This window comes from Macaca nemestrina, chromosome 8 (assembly GCF_043159975.1).
Source record: "Macaca nemestrina isolate mMacNem1 chromosome 8, mMacNem.hap1, whole genome shotgun sequence".
Lineage (NCBI taxonomy): Eukaryota > Metazoa > Chordata > Mammalia > Primates > Cercopithecidae > Macaca > Macaca nemestrina.
Window position 1 is genome coordinate 141,901,694 of NC_092132.1, and position 20,932 is coordinate 141,922,625.

The following is a 20,932-nucleotide window of genomic DNA, read 5'->3' on the forward strand; positions in this document are numbered from 1 at the left end:
ACTGAACTTCTAATTGCATTTAGTTTTAGTCAAATTTAAACAGCTATATGGACCGAGCCCCGTGGCTCTTGCCTGTATTCCCAGCAGTTTGGGAGGTCGAGGCGTGTGGATCACATGAGGTCAGGCATTCGAGACCAGCCTGGCCAACAGGGTGAAATCCTGTCTCTACTGAAAATACAAAAAGTGAGCCGGGCCTGGTGACAGGCGCCTGTAATCCCAGCTACTCGGGAGGCCGAGGCAGGAGAATCACTTGAACTCCAGAGGCAGAGGTTGCAACGAGCTGAGATTGTGCCACTGCACTCCAGCCTGGGTGACAGAGGGAGACTGTCTTAAGAAAAAACAGATTTTAAAAAACCCTGTATGCCGCTAGTTGCTTCTGTAGGAGATGCATGGTTCCAGAAGGTAGACTTTGTGTTGAGAATTCTGCAGTGTCAGGCTGGAGACAGTCTCCCTTCCTAGCAGCGTGGGCCCCTGGGCTGCTCTTCTACCAGAATGGATGGTGGCATCTCTGGGAGGTATCTGTGGACTCAGGTATCTGTGGATTAGTGACTTGTGTTACTCACAGATACTTAATTTTATGGGTAAATGAATACCTGGACTTGCTGCAACTTCAGGGCGAGATTCGGGAGTAGGGAGTGAAAAGTGACGAGGGGACCCAGGGCTTGTCCTGCCACCCCCAGGACCTGGTCAGGGCGCCTTCCCGTCTGAAGCCCCGGCACCTGATTGGGGCGCCCCTCCCTCCTGAAGCCCCCAGCACCTGGTCGGGGGCACCCCTCCCCTCTGAAGCCCCCAGACCCTCCTGGCCTGCGGTGCTGCTTCTCCAAATGCTGCCCTTGGCTGTTTTCGAGGAGTCACTGGCACCCGAGCAGGCTGCGTGTGTCACTTCTTCATGGATCTGGGGTGTCAGTGAAGTTCATTTTTCTCGTCTTCCTCATGTGCCACATCTCACCTGTTTGTCCGAGTTCGTGTGTGTGCATGTTGTGCGTTCTCAGGCTGTACTCAGTGCTTAGGTGACAAGAACGTCTTAGAGCAACGGACTGTCTGCTCCTAAAGGATGCTGTGTGTTAATCGAGACACGGTTTACTTGTGGGGTTTAAATTTCCTGGGTGTGTTGGAGGCAATTAGGGGGAAACAAGCTCTAAAAAAGCCCCTGGGAATGAGGAGGACAATAATGAAAACAATAACTTTATACACACTTAGCAGTTGATTTAATTTGAAGGTGAATTTTGCATTTTGGGGACTCCTAAAGCTACTGTTCGTAGGGATTCCTTGATGAGCTGCTTGTTTTCTGTCAAGTAGAAAGTAAAGTGGATCAGTTTTGCCTTTAATTCTGACTGACTAGAATCTACTTCCCTTTTCCCCCCATTCATGTTAGGGTGGGGATTGGACTAGAAGAGCTGTAGGATCTATTTCTGATCTTAAATGAATTTTTTCTTGACTCACTTTTATTTTATTGGTGAGCTGCTATTTCTTCCTTCAACGCACTGTTCTTTGGTTTGGGAAATGTGCTATATTTGTACCGTGCTTTAAATGTACACAATGGTTCTAAATTGCTACTTTAGATATAACATCTTAGTTAAAATGTCATCCATACATCAGGCACAGTCTGAGGCCTGGAGACCCCTCTTGTCACTTCCTTCCAGCCGTATCTCCTTCCCTGGCCACGTTGCCTCTGGCCACGTCTCCTCCCCCCACCACGTCACCTCTGGCCTCCCTGCCTGCCTTCCTTCCTCCCTCCTGGTGGCCTCCATGGCTCCTGCTGACTGCCCTCCCGAGGGTCTGTTCAAGGCTCCTTCCCCGTTTTCTGCTCCTGAGTGGGTCTCGGGGCCTGGATGTTTCCCATTCAGTTCATTATTTCCAGAGGGGCAGATGATACTACTCACAATATCCTAAACAGGCTGTGAGTCCACCATGGCTCCTAATAGCCAAGGCGGGGGGAGGGGGGTGGCTATTACTCCCCACCTCGCAGGGGGTGCCTCACTCCGGGACAGAAATGCACAGCCCACTGTGCCTGTAGTTTGTCTTCTAGGAATGGACCTCTTCTTGTACGGCCTCTCAGATGAGATGAAGCAGGCCCACAGGGAGCAGCTCTTCACTGTCAGCTATAGGTGAGTGGGGAGCGGGGGAGACGGTGTCTGGGAATGGAGGCCTTAACGGCACTGACGCAGAAGCCAGTCCTCGCTGACCTCGCCTGCCTTCCCCTCGGGTTCTCGGCACTGGGAAGAGCATGCACGGCCTGGCCATACTCGGACCCGAGAACCCCAAAATCGCCAAGGACCCATCCTGGATCATCAGATGAGTGGCCCTGGCACGCCCGACTGTGCAGGAGCCCCTGAGAAAATCGGCCTCTAGAGCTGAATATGAAAAGTCAGAAATGCTACTGCTTTTTCCAAGAACATTATGTCATTCTTAAGGTTTTGCCACTGACTGGCAAGTCAGTCTTAAGAGCAACCAGGAAGACATTCATTGAAAGAGTTATGCACAAAGTGCCAAAGATGCACCACATAGAATTTACTTTCTACTGACAAAGGCTAGTTTTACCTCATTAGTTCTAGAATATTTAAGAATCTAAAAGGGCAACTCTGACTTAACCTCTGCTTGAGTCATTATTTTAAGTAGCATTTAGGGCCTTTATTAAAAAGCAGAAGTAGAATGAAAAGGCACACAAAGGTGTCCCACCTCCGCCTGTGCTGATTCATGAAACTGATCACACCGAGGCCCTGTGGGAGCATCCTCCTAACAGACGGAAGTTCAACAGGGCGGCCGAATGGAAGCAGTCCCTGAGAAGCAGATGGGATGGGCTGGGGTGAGTAAGTGCTCGCTTCGTCTTTACAGAGCCAGAAAGGAAAGCCTCCACGCCAGCTCTTGGCCGTTGGACTCCGATTTCCCAAACAGCTGGTTTTTGGTGTCTCCTCTCCCTCCATACAGCTCTCCGCCCACGTTTCTGAGGTACAGCTGTGGTCTCTTGCAGTCTAGAACTGAGGCAGAAACACTGTCCCCACAGGAGGGGGGCCCACGAGGGTGGCAGGGCTGTCACCCCAGCACCCATGTCTACTCTGGCAAGAGTCATTGGAGAGTTCCAAATTAGGGCCCAGTGAGGACCGTGGCTTGGACTGGACGAGAAGCTGGCTATCAGATTTTTCAAACCCCCACCGTGGTGGTTTTAACATGCAGCTAGGATTGCAATCAAGAGGCCGAGTAGATAAGATTCATGTGTTCTCTTTTACTTTCTAAGGAGAGCAGGAGCCTGGGGTCCAGGCCCAGGGTCCTGGCCTGCTGCTGTGGATGGAAACTGACACGTGACAAATATGTAACAGTAAGTAAACATGGCATTCCCCTTGGCCTGTGTAAACTACTAGCTTTGTTCTCCTTTTATGACTTGCGCATAGTTCAGTGATCCCTATAAAAATATTTTGATAATCTTTGCCCACAAAACTGCTGAGAAAACCCTTAGTAGCCACCCTACTTGGAGTTGTAGGCAAATGTTTAATACGCACATCTGAAAGCATGAGACAGTCCACAGACAGCACGCACTGGAGCTGGTGGGGCACACGGGCGGTGACAGGTGCTCACTGATTATGCAGGTATTGACATTAAAACCTAAAGTGCTGATCAATAACTTAAGTATTACAAAAGCAGATGGTCCACGGTGAGTCCAGGTTGCAGGCACGTGCAGGTGGGGCTGGATCAGAGGCTCCAGGGCTGCACGTGCTCTAGCCGGCCTGAGTCTCACACGTTGTAGCTGGCCTTGTACTTGGCCAGGATCTTCATGAGGGGCCGCAGCTTGAGCCACCACCGTTCTTTGGGAATCCTGTGCCTGTGGAGGGAAGGGGGGACAGCAGTGAGGCTGGGAGATGCCACGGCCAGCACAGCGAGTGGTCTTGCCAGAAACACGGGGGTTGTAGGGTCGGCTGAATCAACTAGATGATAAAGCCAATTTCAAGATCAAACAAAACCATTGTTTTTATATTTCTAAAAATTCTTCCCAAAGACCTAGTGGTAGTTTGTTGCTCTGTCACCAGGCTGTAGAGCAGTGGTGCAATCTCAGCTCACTGCAACCTCTGCCTCCCAGGTTCAAGCGGTTTCTCCTGCCTCAGCTTCCTGAGTAGCTGGGACTCCAGGTGTGCGCCACCACGCCCGGCTACTTTTTGTATTTTTAGTAGAGACGGGGTTTCACCATGTGGGCCAGGCTGGTCTCAATCTCTTGACCTAGTGATCCACCCACCTAGGCCTCCCAAAGTGCTGGGATCTTAGGCATGAGCCACCGTGCCTGGCCAAGACCTAGTATTTTTTAACTGAGCTTCAGAAAAGCTAGTTCCTCAAACCCCTGAATGAGTTGCCGAACGCAACAGCAATGGCCATTCCCCTGTCCTGTACTCACATTGGCTGGGTTTGCTAAGGCAATAAGACCCCGACTTACTCAAAATCCATTTGGTTCTTCAGCTCTGCCACAGGTTGAAAAATAACATTTCTTTTGCTGATTCCCAGCACACAAACGGGATCATCGGTGGTCAATGTTTTTCCTATAAAAGGTTTAAAAACAGATTAACACTGCCCTGTCCCATGGGCAGCTGGGGGAGCAGAATCACGGGGAGAGATTCCTGGGCACTGTGCTGAACCTGGCCTGGAAGCCTGGGGGAGGCTGAGAACAGCTGTGCAGTGTGGCCAGCGCCCGGCCTGGGCTTGCACAGCTCTGCTCTTGTGGGATCACCCTGATGGCTTCCTGGAAAGCAGCTTTTGTTTTTTCTCTCAGTGGAGAGAATTTTTCACTAAATAGTGGAATAAGGAAATTACCTTAAATTATGGCAAAACACTAATAAGAAATTGATGCTCACATATACACACACTGAGGCACGAGAAGCATCCGTAGCTAAATTAGCAAGAGAAAATGGATGTAGAAAGAATCAGTCAGTTCTTCAAAAAGACAAACCGATTGAAACTATTCACATGACTGTTTTTTGTAGACTGTCATTCTTCTAACTCGGACATTGGCAGTGATAATGGTTTGCCCTAATAAAAGCACACGTCTGGTATGACTGAAGAAAGCTGAGGGGAGTGGGGGTGAGAAAGATGCTGGCACAAATAACCACTCAGGAATGAGTAGGGACCAGCCATGTTGGAACCATTAACAAGAGTAATGTGTCATGTTTTCTAAAACTTTTCAGCTTATCTAAAGATTGTTAGAATATGTAAGTTACAAAACTGATTTAAGGAAAAACATGCATAGTTCTACAAACACGAACAATTCATTCAGCAGCCAAATCTTCCTCAAAACTGGAAGTTCTGATGGATGGAGTCACAAGGAGGTTGTCCTACCAAACATCCAAAAAATAGAAGGCCCCACTTCAACTGTGAGGGAAACTGTGGGCTGATGCTCAGGATTTCCAGAGCAAAAAGCCTGCACAAAAGAACTTCACGTTGAATCTAGCAGTGATAAGAGAGAACATGTCATGCACACCCAGGAATCCAAGATTGGTTAAATAGCAATGCTCAGAGACCAGCAGGAGTTAGAACATCACACGCAGCTCGGTACTGAACTGAAGAAGGAACCAGCAGCCTACTTCTCCCCAATAGGACAGCATTTTCACCAAGGCAGATGGCCTCCCTCCCCGGACCCCTTACCTCTGCCCTGGGCCTCCTTGAGTTTTGCAGTGATCCACTCCATAGCTCTGGCAGAGATTTTGGTTCCCAAGTTTCTATCAAATGGAGAAGGTGCCCTACCCTGTTGGTGGTTAGAGTCATATGAAATATCAGTTATACAGTAACACTTTGCTGTGAAATAGAAATGATGATTTCTATTTCACAGAATTCATGTTTTTGTTTCTAAGTCTTTAGGGATAGCTGAAAGAGAACAAAACAAAATCTGTGATTCCTGTAGCCTGAACTCAGCCTGTTAAGCAAAAGTATCAAGTGTTCCCCCCTGCCCAGTAAGAGAAGGGTTTTAATAAATGGAACGAGTCAACTAACCATCTCCAATATTTTAAAATCTTAAATCAAGATTTCGTAAACTCATCTGGGGTGAGGATGGGGTCACAGCTTTAAGAATCTGATAACCGTTGTGGATTCTTTGACAAAGTCACACAGACGCCTACTATTTCATCATTTCAGGGGATTCATGAGCTCTCTGAAATAAGTTCACGGGCTCTGGTTTAAAAGTATAAAGAATAGGAGGTGGTGAAGGAGGAGTGTGTGGGAGTTAGGAATCCTGGACCGCTGTGTCCCAGGCTCAACTCATAACATGCGTGTGCCCGCATGCAGCTTATTCCAGGTCATTCTGATTTGAGGGTGAGTGTCAAGTATCTTACATGTCTGATAATCCATTTTAAATCTTAGGACGCTCCAGTTTTTAACCTGATGCCGTGTTTAGTTTGAATAAGCATTTCCAAGTGATGGGGGTGTCACTGTTTTCATGAAAGCTGACAGTTCCCTTAAAATCCCCATTACTCAAACCTCACCAACAAAAGAAGCCTAAAGCTGCTGCTGTTTGGCATGACTTAAAAGTTTAGATGTTTTGGCTGGGCACGGTGGGGATCACGCCTGTAATCCTGGCATGCTGGGAGGCTAAGGTGGGCGAATCACCTGAGGTCAGGAGTTTGAGACCAGCCTGGCCAACGTGGTGAAACTCCATCTCTACTGAACATACAAAAATTGGTTGGGCGTTGTAGTGGGCGCCTGTACACCCATCTACTCGGAAGGCTGAGGCAGGAGAATCTCTTGAACCTGGAAGGTGGAGGTTGCAGTGAGCCAGGATTGCACCACTGCACTCCAGCCTGGGCAACAGAGCAAGACTGTCTCAAAAAAAAAAAGTCTCCCAGCTAACTGGGAGTATGCGTATACTCCAGATTATTTTGTTGTATAGTGACAACATATGCGACACAACAAACCGACCCAGGATGTCGATTTCACCTAAGCCCGGCTAACAGGGAGTCATGAAATCTTGTGCTGCCTTGCTGTCCCACCCAGAACGTGAATCATCCCTGTGCCCTAAAGTCTCCATGCTGTCTGTGCCTCCTGCCCCTGAGTCACTCAGTAGCCGCCTTGGTTATCAGATGGTTATCAGCACCCACCCCCTCATGTATACAGGGGGCGGGTACTATCCCCAGGTCCAGGTACCCACTGGAGTCTTGGGACACATTCCCTGAGGCTAAGAGGGATGACTGTATTTCCTTCTTCCTTCATAAACATCAGGTGTTAGAGAAATGATTGCGAGATATCTAATAGAGTAAGACTATAAAGCAAAAGTTTTAGTTGTCTAAATGCAAGAAAGTCTTTAGAGCAACGCACCACAACTCTCTTCTGCATATGCCCAGTGTGTAGTGCACTCCAGCGGCAAAGAAATGACCACTCATCCAGCCCAAAGTCACCAGAACCTAAGAACCACAGTGTGACAGTGACTGTAAGATCAGCCCTGGTCTCTCACTCACCTGAGCACAAGGCCCCTATGGATGGTGGTCTTTATTTTCTCCGTCAGGTGCTCCACATTGGACTGGAAAAGAGTATTTTGTTAATCAGACAATAAACTTATGCTAAGCACCCACTGTGTGCCAGGCCCTACAGGGCGGGAAGTGCCAACCAAGTGTGGCGGTGAGTGTGGCCAAGGAGGTTGCAAGCTCTCACGGCTCAGGTCTCGGGGAGCCTCCCCCAGGCGGGGAGAGCACGTCTGCAGCGATGAATGCTGAGCGCAGGGCACGGTGAGCAGCCCTCATGGCGGCCACTAGAAACGCCTTCCAGAATCAACAGGGTCCCTCTGAAGACGATAATTCCGTGATTGGCCTAGCGCTCCTTCACGGCTCTATTGCCCCTTATTTATTTTCATGACAATGTTCTACTCGGCGCTCTCAGCGGAAAAGAGCAAAACCCCATCTCTACTAAAAAATACAAAAAACTAGCCAGGCGAGATGGCGGGCGCCTATAGTCCCAGCTACTCGGGAGGCTGAGGCAGAAGAATGGCGTGAACCCGGGAGGCAGAGCTTGCAGCGAGCTGAGATCCGGCCACTGCACTCCAGCCTGGGCGACAGAGCAAGACTTCGTCTCAAAAAAAAAAAAAAAATATATATATATATAAATTTTATAAAAGATTAAAAAAACAGTACACCTGTTTGGGGCAGCTCCATTATCATCTTATGGGACCCACTGCTGACAGAAACATCACAATGCAGTGAACGACTCCACAAGTAGTCACTTTGACACAGTGAAGAAATTCATGATTCACATGTCACATAATTAGTGACAACACCAAGGCCCTTTTTACTTGATCTATTTGGCTCAGAAACAAGTAACATCCTAACTTTTTAAAAGACAACGGTGCCGGGCACGATGGCTCACGCCTATAATCCCAGCACTTTGGAAGGCCAAGGTGGGCAGATCACGAGGTCAGGAGTTCAAGACCAGCCTGACCAACATGGTGAAACCCCATCTCTATTAAAAATACAAAAATTAGGTGGGCATGGTGGCATGCGCCTGTAATCCCAACTACTCGGGAGGCTGAGGCAGGAGAATGGCTTGAACCTGGGAGTCGGAGGTTGCAGTGAGCCAAGATCGCACCACTGCACTCCAGCCTGGGTGACAGAGCAATATATAACATATTTATATAACTAACTAAAGACAATTGTTCAGTTGCATTTTATCTGCCAAGGCCTGTCCTCCTGCATGGAGTTTAGCAACTTTGAACACTGCAGGGTCCAGGCCTGGATTCTGCTGTGCCGTCGAAGCAGGGGCAGACCCCGGGGTCGGCGACACCCTTCCCTAAAAGAGCCACAGATGCCAAGAAACCACGGCCGTGTCTGTGTCAGTTTAGAGGCAGATGCAGCATCAGAGGCCTCAAGACTTAAAAGAAGCTGCAGCCAGCTCCAGAGCCAGTCGCAGACGTGGGTGGTGACTGTCAGTGGAGGCACTCAAATCGTTTGTGACAGAAGGGAGAAAACATTACACAACAGACTACATCAAAAAAACAAGCTTGTGTTTCACACAAGAGACTAGGTGTCCTCAACCAGGCACGTCGGCCATCACCTGACACTCGGGAGAGGCACCTGGTCGATGCAAATGGCATCAAGCGTGGCGTGTTCGGTAGCACCTCCGTCTGCATGCCCCCTCGAAAAGCAAACCACCCTAGACACGATGATTTGCTCCGCAGCACCGAGAGGATCCCAAGGGGATGGTCCCCTGAGGCCAGCCCCGTCACATACCTGCAGATCCTCAATGTCGAAGGGCTCTTCGAAAATGTATGCGGCATCGGCTCCGGCCGCGATCCCCCCCATGTTGGCCAGGTAGCCACAGTAGCCGCCCATGGTCTTGATGAACACGCGCCGCTTGGTTCCGCTGGCGGACTGCTTGATGCGGTCGCAGGTCTGGTCAGAGAAGAGATCAGTCACTCCAGCCCAGGGCCAGGGTGCACCCACCATCCCAGAGCTCCCCTACCAGTGAGTGCAGCAAGGCCCCACACCGCGCCTGAGCATGCGGTCCCAGCATCGCACAGGGGTGAAGGGTGTGCAGCAGCCGGGATGTGCCTCAGAGTGGATGTGAACATGCCCCCCCCCCCGCCAGCCACCTGGAGGTGACCTCGATGACCTGTGGTGGGGACCTGGCCATCTGCCGCTCCCTTCTCCCAGGCCCCATAGGAGGAGACTGAAAAGACGACCCCACAAGCCAACTCACTCCATGCTGCTCTTCGACTGTCCCTGCTGAAGCAGCTTTCACCAGACACGGACACCGTTAGGTGTGAGCTGAGAAGTTAGGGGGCTGTCACCTGCCAGCTTTGTCCATGGGAACAGCTGTGCTATTCTATTTTCTTCTGAAAAGCTCCCTGTGATTTTAGAGTTGTGGCCGTCTTCCATCCATCGGTGAATGTTACGTTAATAGAAACTCTACTCCAAGGCAGATGATGGTTCTTACACCCAGGCGCCTGGGGGTCTTTCGGATGCATAGGCATGAGGTCCCAGAGTGAAATGTCTGCCATCCGCCCTCCACGAGGACCCAAGCTCAGCAGGGAGAAAAACAGCAGAGAAATGCATCTTCCGCCTTCCCACCCACACTTCAGTCCGGGCTACAGCGCCCTCTCCTGGCACTCTGCAAAGCCTCTGCCTGGGCCTCAGCTCCCACCCTGGCCCCCAGCTCCCACCCTGGCCCCCTCCAATCTGTTCACACAGACTGGAGACCCATCTATATAAAAAGCATAAATCTGATCCAGTTCTTGGTTCATTCAAAACCCTTTGCTCACTTCAAGTACACGTTAAGCCTTTCTCTGGAATCCCTGGCCCCGCCCACTTCTGACACCAGGTCCGGCTCTAGCTCCAGCCACCCCAGGTCCTCCTGGGGCCTCTGCATATGCTGGCCGCTATGTGCATCATATTCAGGAACAGTGGTGGGCGGGAGAGCAGCCCCCAAAGGAATCCCGGTCCTAATGCCTGGAACCTGGGAATGTTCCCTCATGCGGTGATAAAGGTGAATCCTGAGGACTACCCAGGTGGGCCCTAAGTGCCACCACCTGCATCGGCAGATGAGGGGTGCAGAGGCCCTGGAGTAGGATGCTGCGCACCCACATGGGAGGAGGCGGTGCCAGGGAACAAGGCGTGCAAGGCCCGGGGCTCTGGGCACCTGAATGGGCCACGAGGGACTCTCCTGGAGCACACACTCTGGCCTCAGCCCATGGCTCCCGCCCTCCAGAGCTCTGGGAGAGTGACGATTATTTTCCAGCCCCAGGTGTGTGGTCAGGGTCACAGCGGCCACGGGACACACACAGGCACCTTCCTCAGCTCTGACCCAGAGGGAAATGCCATTTCCTTAGGAAAACGTCACCTGGTTTCTAGGACCACAAAGTTCCCTCTGTCAGGGGCTCTCGGGGCACCCCATGTCCTCTCTTCATAGAAATCACCCCGGTGTCTCTCCCTGCAGTTACCTCGTGGTTATGTGACTTGCAGTCCTCACTAGGCTGCACATTCCATGAGGGCAGGAACTGTGGGCTGGGCTTACACCACTGCACCATCAGCAGGACCCGGCCGAGCCCCCCCACAGAAGGCGCTCAAGGAATGCTTGTCTCTGAATGACACAAGCACAGTATTCCCCAGCCAGCCAGCCATCTGTCCGTCTATCCAGCCGTCCGTCCGTCCATCTGGGTCAAGGGCTGATCCTGCAGGATTCCCTAACCGGCCTCCGTGGGACTCAGCCAAGAGTCAAAGGATGAAGTGGGGGTGTGGGCTTGAGACTAGGAGCCACACGAGAGTCTGTTCACTAAAGTTTAAGACCCACGGGAAATTTTCACTTGAGTACTTCGAATGAAATTTCAAAGCACACTTTGTTGAATAAACACAGGCTTGATTAAACCATTCCAACCTATACTTCGTTTCTCTGGAAGATTCTTTTCCTCCCAAAATAATTGGTTGATGTATTCAAAACTGAACACGGGCTCTAGTTAGAGGGCCACTTTGCATTGTGTAGAAGCCGAGATGGGGAGAGAAACAGGCAATGGGAAGAATTCCCGTCTTTGTGCTTAGGAAGGACAGAGGACAGAAACCCGTCAAGGGTCCAAAGAACCTGTAACTGCCTTCTTGAAGGGCCAGTGCAGAATTCTGAGGGTTTCACTCTTCCACCTGTACTGGGTCTCTCTCTCATTGTGATCTAAGACTTAAGATGCAGTAAGGCTTTCAGATTTGCCCTTTGTCTTAAGGAAAATGTGGGTGGGGCATCAGGACCCCCAGAGGCACAAAGCCTCATGGGTTACTTTTCCAACTGAATCTCCCCCACAGCCCACCCTGAGGTGGGGAATTACTGTCACTCATTCAAAGAATGACAGCTGCTTAATGGCAAAAGAATTCTGCAGGCAAAGCAGCTCTCCCAAGAGGCTGATTTGTGCCCAAACGTGTCTGAGTTCTGGTCCCGCCAGGCTGCAGCTGTGGGTGTGTGGAACAGTGGAGCCCTGACAGCTGAGCCATGCCCCCAACCATGTGCTCCTCTGAGTGTAAATGCAGTGACAGCTGGGACGGAAGAGTCTGCCTTTGCTGGAGCTTAGATACAGCTTTCCTGAACTCTCTCCTCATTACCTAGATGGCATCTGAAGCCTGAATTAGCTTCTAAAAATAGCAAGTCACTCCGGCCGTGCCTCAGGCAATTAGTCAAAGTAGCACTGACAAGAAGGTGGCCAATCCCAAGCGTGGCCCTGCGTGGACAGCAGTTGTGAGTGGCACTCGTCAGGCAGAGCCTGTGACCTCAGCCATTCTTGCCACACAATGGGATGTGCCCAGCAGACACAACCCCCTGCAAGGGCGCACACACGATCCTGCTAGGAAATTCCCCAAGGAGTCCCATGGGAGCGAGAGCCCCAGACTACAGTTCAAACACCACCAGCACTTTGCTCCATGGGTGTTAAGAAATATCAATTGGTGGTGAAAGATAAGGTGGCGTTTGCTACAGTGTTAAGGTAGAAAAAAGCCACTGACTTCTCTGTGAGAACCACCTTGCTCTGTGAATCTGCAGGGAGGCCAGTTTTCCCATGACTGGTATCCTTCACGGCAGCCGAGCCTCTGCTGAAGTCGGTGGCCAGACGGGGCAGGGGTTGGGGCTCCCATCCCTGCTACAGCAAGGGACCTGCAGCAAAGCACAGCCGCTGGCCGGGGTAGTGCTGCGCTGCGTGCCGGGTGCGAGGGTGGAAGCATGTGTGGACATCTACAAGGTGCTAAAGGAGAGCGAAGCCAGCGATGGCTGGACCCTAATGGCATTCAGTGAACAGGGGTCAAGCGCGGGGGCCCAAGAAAGTCCAGGGAACGAGCCAGGGCCAGCCTCTGCCAGGCCAGCACAGCACCAGGGAAGGTGACAGGGAGAAGCCCAGGAGAGAGCTGGCCCTCAACTCGAGTGGGAGGCACAGGAGGCTGCAGCCGACCTCACGACCCCTCCCGCTCCCTTCCCTGCACTGGAACTCTGTTCTGAAGGAAGAACCCGGAACAGAACTGCTGTTTTCCGAGGTTCTGTGCCAAGCTGAACTAAGGAGTCTCCAACAGGGCTGGGAGTTTTCACCGCAAACTCCGGAGCTGGTTTTCACATGAACATCTAAGCTAAAGGCCAGCGGCTGCTCTCCAGGAGACACCCGGCGGCCAATCCACTGACATGACCCCACATGCCAAGGTGGCCACTGTCCTGTCTGCAGCCGAGTGAGGACCCTCTCTGCAGCAAAGGCCTGTGGAACTCCCACAGGTCCTCATGTCCAGCTCATGACCATAGAGGTGGGTCAGCTTATCAGGGACCGGAGGGGCCACCATGCGGGTGTCAGCACCACGCCCATGACCGGCAGAATCCCCTCCTCCCAAAGCACATGTTGGTGAAACTGCCTGCCCAGGAGGGCATGATCTCGGCTTTCTAAGGAACCTCTCTCACCAGGAAGGCTGTGGTTCCAGGCAGCGGCCCCCAGTGGGCACGCCTCTGTCCCAGAGCTCGTACGTACCAGGCACTCAAACCCCTTCCTGCAGGCTCCCACAGCTGGCCCTGCAGCCTCGCTACTCAACGCAGGCAGGAGAGGCCGGCTCCAGAGAAATGGTGCTCAAAACTCCCCTAGTCTAGGTGGGATAGAAACACGACCCCAAGGACTGGATATATCATCTCACTTTTAATCAATACAGACAGGTTCTCTCTAAGGCAGAGAAGCTAAAAAATTTACCCTGTTCTGGCCAGTGTGACCGACATAAAGCCAAGCTAACAAAGGGTGGGGGGAGGGGCGGGGGGAAGAGTAATAATAAATTTGGCTCATTCTTAGCACAGAAGAAACAAATTGCTAAAATAAAATAAAGAAAGCAATGGGAGGAAACGGGGTTCTCTTACCTGGACAACAGCAGTCAGGCCAGTGTCCGTGTCCAGGCTTATTTCTGTGCCTGCGACATTGTTAATCGTGGCCGCCACCACACACAGGGGGATGCAAAGCTCCCGGTGGTGGCCTCGCGCCTCAGCCATGTCGCACGTGCTCTTGTAAGCCTGAAGCAGCAGGGCCAAGCGGTTAGCGGGGGTGCTGGGTGCTCACCTGCCAGCCCTAGGGCCTCCACTGAGGTCCAGGAAGGGACAGCAGGGACCGGAGTCATCAGGGGAAGCCGGTTCATGTGGGTCAGGGGACCAAGGGGAGCTCTGGAGGCCATGTGGGAGCAGGACAGGCCTTAGCAACACAGGGGACTGCCTGGGCACAGCCCAGGTCCTCATGAAAGGGGAGGCCTGCAGGCAGCACAGCAGGGTGGGTGTGAGGCCGGCAACAGAGCAGCTTGCAGGCAGCGGCAAGTTAGTCACGAGCGGGACAGCTCAGCTCTCGGCATCTCATCGTGGGTAAGGGAGGCCAGGGCGGTCAGGACGTTTGAAGGCAAAGCCAGTCCTGTAGCTTTCTGTAGGCAGTCCACGATCAGTGGGATGGGGCACACAGCTGTAAGGACCACACTAAGTGACCGCCTTCATCGTGCAGAGGCAGCCTCCACGCGCAGGCAGGGAAGGAGGCGGGCAGCTGGATTACTGGTGGGCCACACTCAGCCCCACGCCACATCTCTGCTCTCCGGCGGGAAGTCACACGCAAAGCCACACAGGCGAGCAAGAACCTGAGTTGCTGCTCTGAGGTTCCACTGGGAAATGGGCTCTGGTGTCAGAAAGGGGAGCGGTTCTTGAGCCCGTGTGCACCGGGCTTTTTCAGGCTCCACCTCAGGGTGTTAACCAAGGTAACAGCAGGACAGGTCCACACGCCCACTGTTCCCAGCTCCAAGCGGCCCCACACAGCAAGGTGTTTTTGTCATCCACTTGGTGGCAAAATCAACTATTTATGGCTTGGACGTGTCCCTCTTACTGTGAATATCCCCACATCTGCTGCAGAAATGCTACTGTTGGGATGCAAGGCGGGGCCCACATCTCCCCAGGAGAGTTGGACAGTGAGCGAGCCAGGCTCTGCAGCCCTGGTGCAACCCAAAGCATCCCAAGGCCAGGAGCCCGTGTGGGCCGAGGGCTTCGGACAGTGGGTGCAGATGCGTGGCAGGTGAGTTCACAGCATGGTGGTTCAGTGCTGGGTGACCACGAGGTGAGCTGTGAGCAGGGGCCCCCGTGCCCCATGGCACGTCCTCCACGTCCATCCAGACCCAGCACATGCCCAGCTCTTGGGCTGCTCTGTACAGGCTCTGCCTTGCAGGCTCTGGCCATGGCAGTTTTTGCAGGACTTCAATCCAAATGCCAGCCTGCTTCCAAGCCAGAAACACTCATCTGGGGATATTGGCTGGCCTGGTACCCAAGGATGTGGCCCTGTCAGCACCACCACGTGGGGGGCTCCTTATGCTCTTCAGACAGGTGATGTCACTCCTTTACTGTGGAATACTCTACCCAGGACTAACCAAGACTGGCTGCGGGGAGCTGGCTGCTTCTCCAAGAAGCTCTCGCTGGAAGCCAGAGGGTGTGGGTGACCTGGGGCCAGGAGGGGCCTGAGGCACACAAGAGGGCAGGTGGGGGTGTCTCGGCTCCGTAACTCCGCCTTGAAATCTGTGGGAATGGCCACATTGCTGCAAATCCTCTCTCCCCTCTTCCCTGTCGCTCTTTTCCTTCCTTCAGTCTCCAAAAAAGGGGAGGGAAGACTTCAAGATGGGGAGAGACCCTGCCCAGAAAAGCATAAAGCTCTCAAGACCAAACACAGCCGGGCCCCTGGGTCCTTAGTAGGGCCACTATGACAAGGAATTACTCACAAGGCTGTAGTCACCGCCACCTTCGCGAAACCTGACAGCAGCGTGGCACGCACCTACTGTTTCTGATGTGACCTGATCAAGCTTACAGGACAGAGTAATGCACCAGCCAGCACTAAGGAGTGAAAGGAGTCCAACCGAAACTCCCTGCAGCCATATCCTGAGAATGTGCAACACCTGCTGAGGTATTTCATTCATTCTGTTTTGCCAGAAAGACCCACTCACCAGCGCCACATAGATTCTGAGGGGCTGTGGCGTCCGCTAAGCATCAATGCTGGCAAGAAGGAAATCACAAGTGACGATGACGACTTCACCACATCAGATCCGCCCAGGGCTTCTGAACCACAACAGGGCCACGTCCTGAGCCAGACTCCTGCTATGGAGCCCGCCCTGTGCTTGGAGGAACTTTTCGCAGCGTCCCTTGTCCGCAGTCCCAGGTGCTGGGAGCATCCCTTCTCCCAGTTCTAACCAGAAACCTCCCTGGATGGCGCAAACATTCCCTGGGGCACAATCACCCCAATGAGAATCACCAAATTTACTGAACAACTGGAGCCATCCACAGACCTCAAACATAAATGCTGCCCAGGGCCGGGCCATGAGTCACGGGTCACAGAGGGTGTTGGCCAGACAGGAAAGAGACGCTCACTCCCACATATCCTCAGGCTCCGACGGCTTCAGGACAGTGGCTGGAGGGACCCGGAGCCATCCACGTCAAGTCGCCTCACGCCCTCATTTCCTGAGTTCGCCACCAGCTCCTGTGTTCTACAGCCAGGCGAGCCCAGTTCAGACCCAAATCCAAACCTCCTCAGGATTCACCCTGTTTGGCCATCAGTAAACAGGGCTCTGGAGAAAACAGCTGCCATGTTCACATCTCGACCCCTCTCCCTTCAGGGGTCCACAGAGGGATCCTCAGCGGCTTTCTCGTCCCTGCCCCGGCTCCCGAGCAGCTGCAGCATTCGCCAGGGTGACCTCAATCAGCCGGCGTCACTCACCCATCACGAGGCTAGAACCACAGCACTCCCAAGACAGCCTCATTCCTCGGAGCTCAGGATCAGAAGGGCAATGAGGACACACACATACACTTACCAAGGTGGTTGTGCCTGGCCAACGGGAGGCTCAACTAACTACACACTCCAGTTCTTTCTCTATTGTAATCCGTTAACTTAAGGCCCAGCACGGTGGCTCATCCCTATAACCCCTGTGACTTTGAGAGGCCAAGACGGGGGGGACTGCTTGAGCCCAGAAGTTTGAGACCAGCCTGGGCAACACAGGGAGACCTCGTCTCTGTAGAAATACAAAAAATTAGCCACGCACGGTGGCAAGCACGTGTAGTCCCAGCTACTCAGGAAGCTGAGGTGGGAGGATCGCCTAAGCCTGGGAGGTCGAGGCTGCAGTCAATCGTGATTGCACCACTGCGCTCCAGCCCGGGAAACAGAGGCCCTGTCAAAAAAAAAAAAAAAAAAAAAGAAAAAGAAAAAAAAAAAGAAAAGAAAATGAAATTGTTTAACCTAGCTTTGAGAAACTGGAATGAATGAAAAACTGAATTTAAAACAATCGCATAATAAATCACACAGTCCCTCCAAGGGAAGTCAAAGCGGGTGGAACTGATCATTTGCGGGGTGTTTGGCTCACGTATTTTGGTTTTCAAATTTTGACCCTACACGTTTGTTACATATTTACAATCTGGGAAAAAAAAAAGGTTATTTATAGCGGAGGACCCTGGAATTAAAGAGAGATTTTCTTCATGCCTAAAAGTGTACATCACACACCACAAGGATCTATGCTTTGTGTGGAAACTTGAAAATAAAAAAGTCACAGGGTGATCAACACCAGCTTTGTCCCACATCTTCAGATGCTCATCTAACTGCAGTGACTGCTCTCAAATTCTCCACCCATTCCCTCTGGGTAAGTTCCAATTAGGTAACAATTAGGGAAAAAAGAAGCTTCAATCCCTCCCATTGCACACCCAACTTTCACAGACCCAAAAATCCAGCTAAAGCAGGTGAAAGAGCAGTGAAAGCCATGCTGGAATCCTCTCTGTGAAACACACTCATGTTCACATTCCCAGCACGAAGGTAAGCCCAGAGCCGGGCCAGCCCTGCAGCAGCAAAGCCGTGACGCCCATCACCAGCAGAGCAGAGCAGAAGCAACATCTAGGTCAGAGATTAGTGACTGCCAAAAATAAGGTGAACGTTGCCCCCAAAGCCAGTGAACACGGGAAAACCTGGACAGGTTTCCTTCACAAAGGAAGTGAAGAAAGTTTAAGACGCTCAGAAAAGCAAGAAACGAGTGCTAAGCATTACTTACCATATGAGCTGTATGTTAAAACCTTGTTTTTTTATTTACCAGCGCTAGAAATAAGTTTCATGCCAAGGGTTTACAAAAAACAAAAACAAAATAGAAAACTTTGAAAAATATTCATGAGAACTAAGTCGCACAAGAAAAATTAAAACTTGAGAATTAGTGAAAAATTTTAGACATCAAATTTTTAAAAAATGAAATACTTCCTGCATTAGGTATGGATCTTCAGACTCCCACGTGAATCACCAAGTGTGACACACAAACGTGGGGTAGGCGTGTATTTCTTGTAGCCGGAAATGGTGGCACGTGCCTGCGGTCCCAGGTACTCGATAGGCTGAGGTGGGAGGATCACCTGAGCCCAGGAGGTCGAGGCTGCAGTGAGCCGAGATCACACCACTGCACTCAAGCCTGGGTGACAGAGTAAGACCTTGTCTCACAAAGAAAAGTAAAACAAAGAAAACAAAGCAAAACAAAACAAAAAACAGAAGAATATATTTCTATGTTTTATTATTGTCTTTTGGCAAAAAAATTAGCCCCGATATTGCCTTAGATGTAATTTAACATCCCCACTTTACAAAGGGGAAAATGAGGTCAACAGCCAAGACCAAAGAGAAAACAAATGCAATGGTGCGTTCAGGACAATGACTACAATTACAAAATATTCAGTTCCATTTCTACCCTCAGCATCAAGGCAGGGGTTCATCATAATGGGTATTGGAGGCTCAAAGAAAATTTAGGCTCAGCATTAATAATAATTTTTAAAAAGCAGATTTTAATGCTGGTGCAATCACAGGAGACTGCAGCCCAGCCCTCCTCAGCGCTGTAGGTACTCACAGGCACTCCCGGGGTCTTGGCCACGCTACGTCCCCGCCGGTGGCCACACAGAAGAAGAGGCGTAAAACTTTTTGGGAGATCAAAAATGTTCAGAGTCTAAAATCCTACTTTTCGGGGGGGGAGGGCGGCGAAATAACGAGAAGCTCTCATTCAGGATATTTGTAAAAGGCTGTTTCTAGCGCTCGGTAGATAAAAAGGGCGGGGGCCCACAGGTTAGAGTCAGCCAGCGCCACCTGGCGGGGCGCACACAGACTTACGTCGGTGATAGTGTTCAGGGCTGTGTCTGCCCCGATGCTGAAAACGGAAACCCGACACGTTGTTGGACACAGTAGCGGGAACCATGATCATGGGCACACAGAACTCCTCGTGCTTCTCCCGGGCGGCTGACAGCTCCAGGAGTCCCATCTAAATTGATCCAGTATCTGCACGCTGGCTGCTCAGAGGCCGTGGTGTGGAACGGCCAGGACATCGCTTAGTCATACGGGGCACAAGCACCTCACTTGCCACTCCTGTCTATTTCATCAAACCCTATTTTCTCCTGAATATTGACCATAGCAAAGTCATTAGCCTTGGAGATACATTTGAAACATCAACTTGCTTTGTTCAAGAGGTTTAAGACACACGTAAGTCTTTCTTGCCATGCTCAACACACACTGCCGGCCGTTTCTGAAGTCAGTGTTTCTGGAACAAAAGGCTCGGCCTACCCCGTGAACATTCACGCTGAGCACACTGTCCCGAGTCTGCTTGGCCAGCCAACAGGGGGCAGGAGAGAGCTGCAGGGGCAGAAGAGAGCCGCAGGTGCCGCGTGGGGTCCCTGCAAAGGCGCCTCACTCCCTCAATCAAGGACGGTGCCTCTTGCCAATCCAGCGGCTTCCTCCAAGGGGAAGCGGACTCTTCAGGTGCCACCGCACTGGCTTCAGCCAATGGGGCAACAGATTCAACAGAGTTCCATGTTGTTAAAGGAAAACTTCTGTTACCAGACAACCTTAATATCAGATTCAACTTAAAATAATCAACAAGATTGTTTCCAAACCAACATGCTACTAGTGCCTTATCTTTCAATGCTGCTTAAACACGGAGAAGTATGAGGAAAAAATAGCATGGCACTTACTTCTGAAAAAATAACACCTCTTCCAGGTTCATTTTACCCATATCGTAAAGACTTAGAACTGTGGATTCCCTACAGGAACGTGGAGTGGCGGTGGATCCCCACGCTGACCCAGCCTCCCCCCAGTCAGTCAACCCCCCACCTCAGGGTTCACACCTCTCCAGGCCCTGTCACCTCAACAAGGAAAAGTGGCCTCTCTGAGCTCTCTTCGCAGGGAGCACCCGAACGGGAGCGAGAGAGAGACAGACACAGCCACAACTACTTGAAAATCCTGAAACGCAATACATATTTAAGGACTTCGTTATTAGTTTTTTTAAAACTATAAGAACAAAGTGAGAGAACAAAGTGAGCCTGGTTTTAACCTCTCTGCCATAATAACACCATGTACATCTGTCTTTTACTGTTTGTTCCTTCTCCAGCAGCTGCTGCCCGGCTGGCCGACTGCAGGAGAAGAGCCTCTGGTACTCCCGGGAGGCCCTCGGTAAAAGCGTGAGCACCACGATCACGTCTCAGGACACCACACACGTTAGGGTCGCCCACAGACCGCCGTTCCCAATGCCCAGAAGGCACTGAACGGGCCTCCTGCTCTTTGTAAATGTCAACTCTCCTAAGCTATGTTGTGTTGAAAACTTTTAACTGCAGTCCACACATACTTCTTTGTTTCCATCTTGTTTTTATCCTAGAGGCATATTATTGTAGAAAATCAAGTTTACAAGGTTGAAGAGTTTTCTGAAAGTCGACTTCTAATCCCGTAAGGAAAAAAAAAAAAAAAAAAAAATGGACCAGATGTGGTGCTCACGCCTGTAATCCTAGCAGTTTGGGAGGCCGAGGCGGGCAGATCGCTTGAGCCCAGGAGTTCAAGACCAGAATGGAAAAAATGGCAAAATCCAGTCTCTACTAAAAATACAAAAAAAAAAAAAAAAAAAAAAATTAGCTGGTCATGGTGACATGTGTCTATTCCCAGCTACTCAGGAAGCTGAGGTGGGAGGATCACCTGAGCCCAGGAGGTGAAGGC

The 20,932-nt window shown here is 51.3% G+C and overlaps 1 pseudogene; it reads right to left on the minus strand.

Annotated features, from left to right (window-relative positions):
* Positions 1 to 3,310: 3,310 nt before the first annotated feature.
* Positions 3,311 to 19,462, minus strand: LOC139355922 (ATP-dependent 6-phosphofructokinase, platelet type-like; annotated as a pseudogene).
* Positions 19,463 to 20,932: the final 1,470 nt, after the last annotated feature.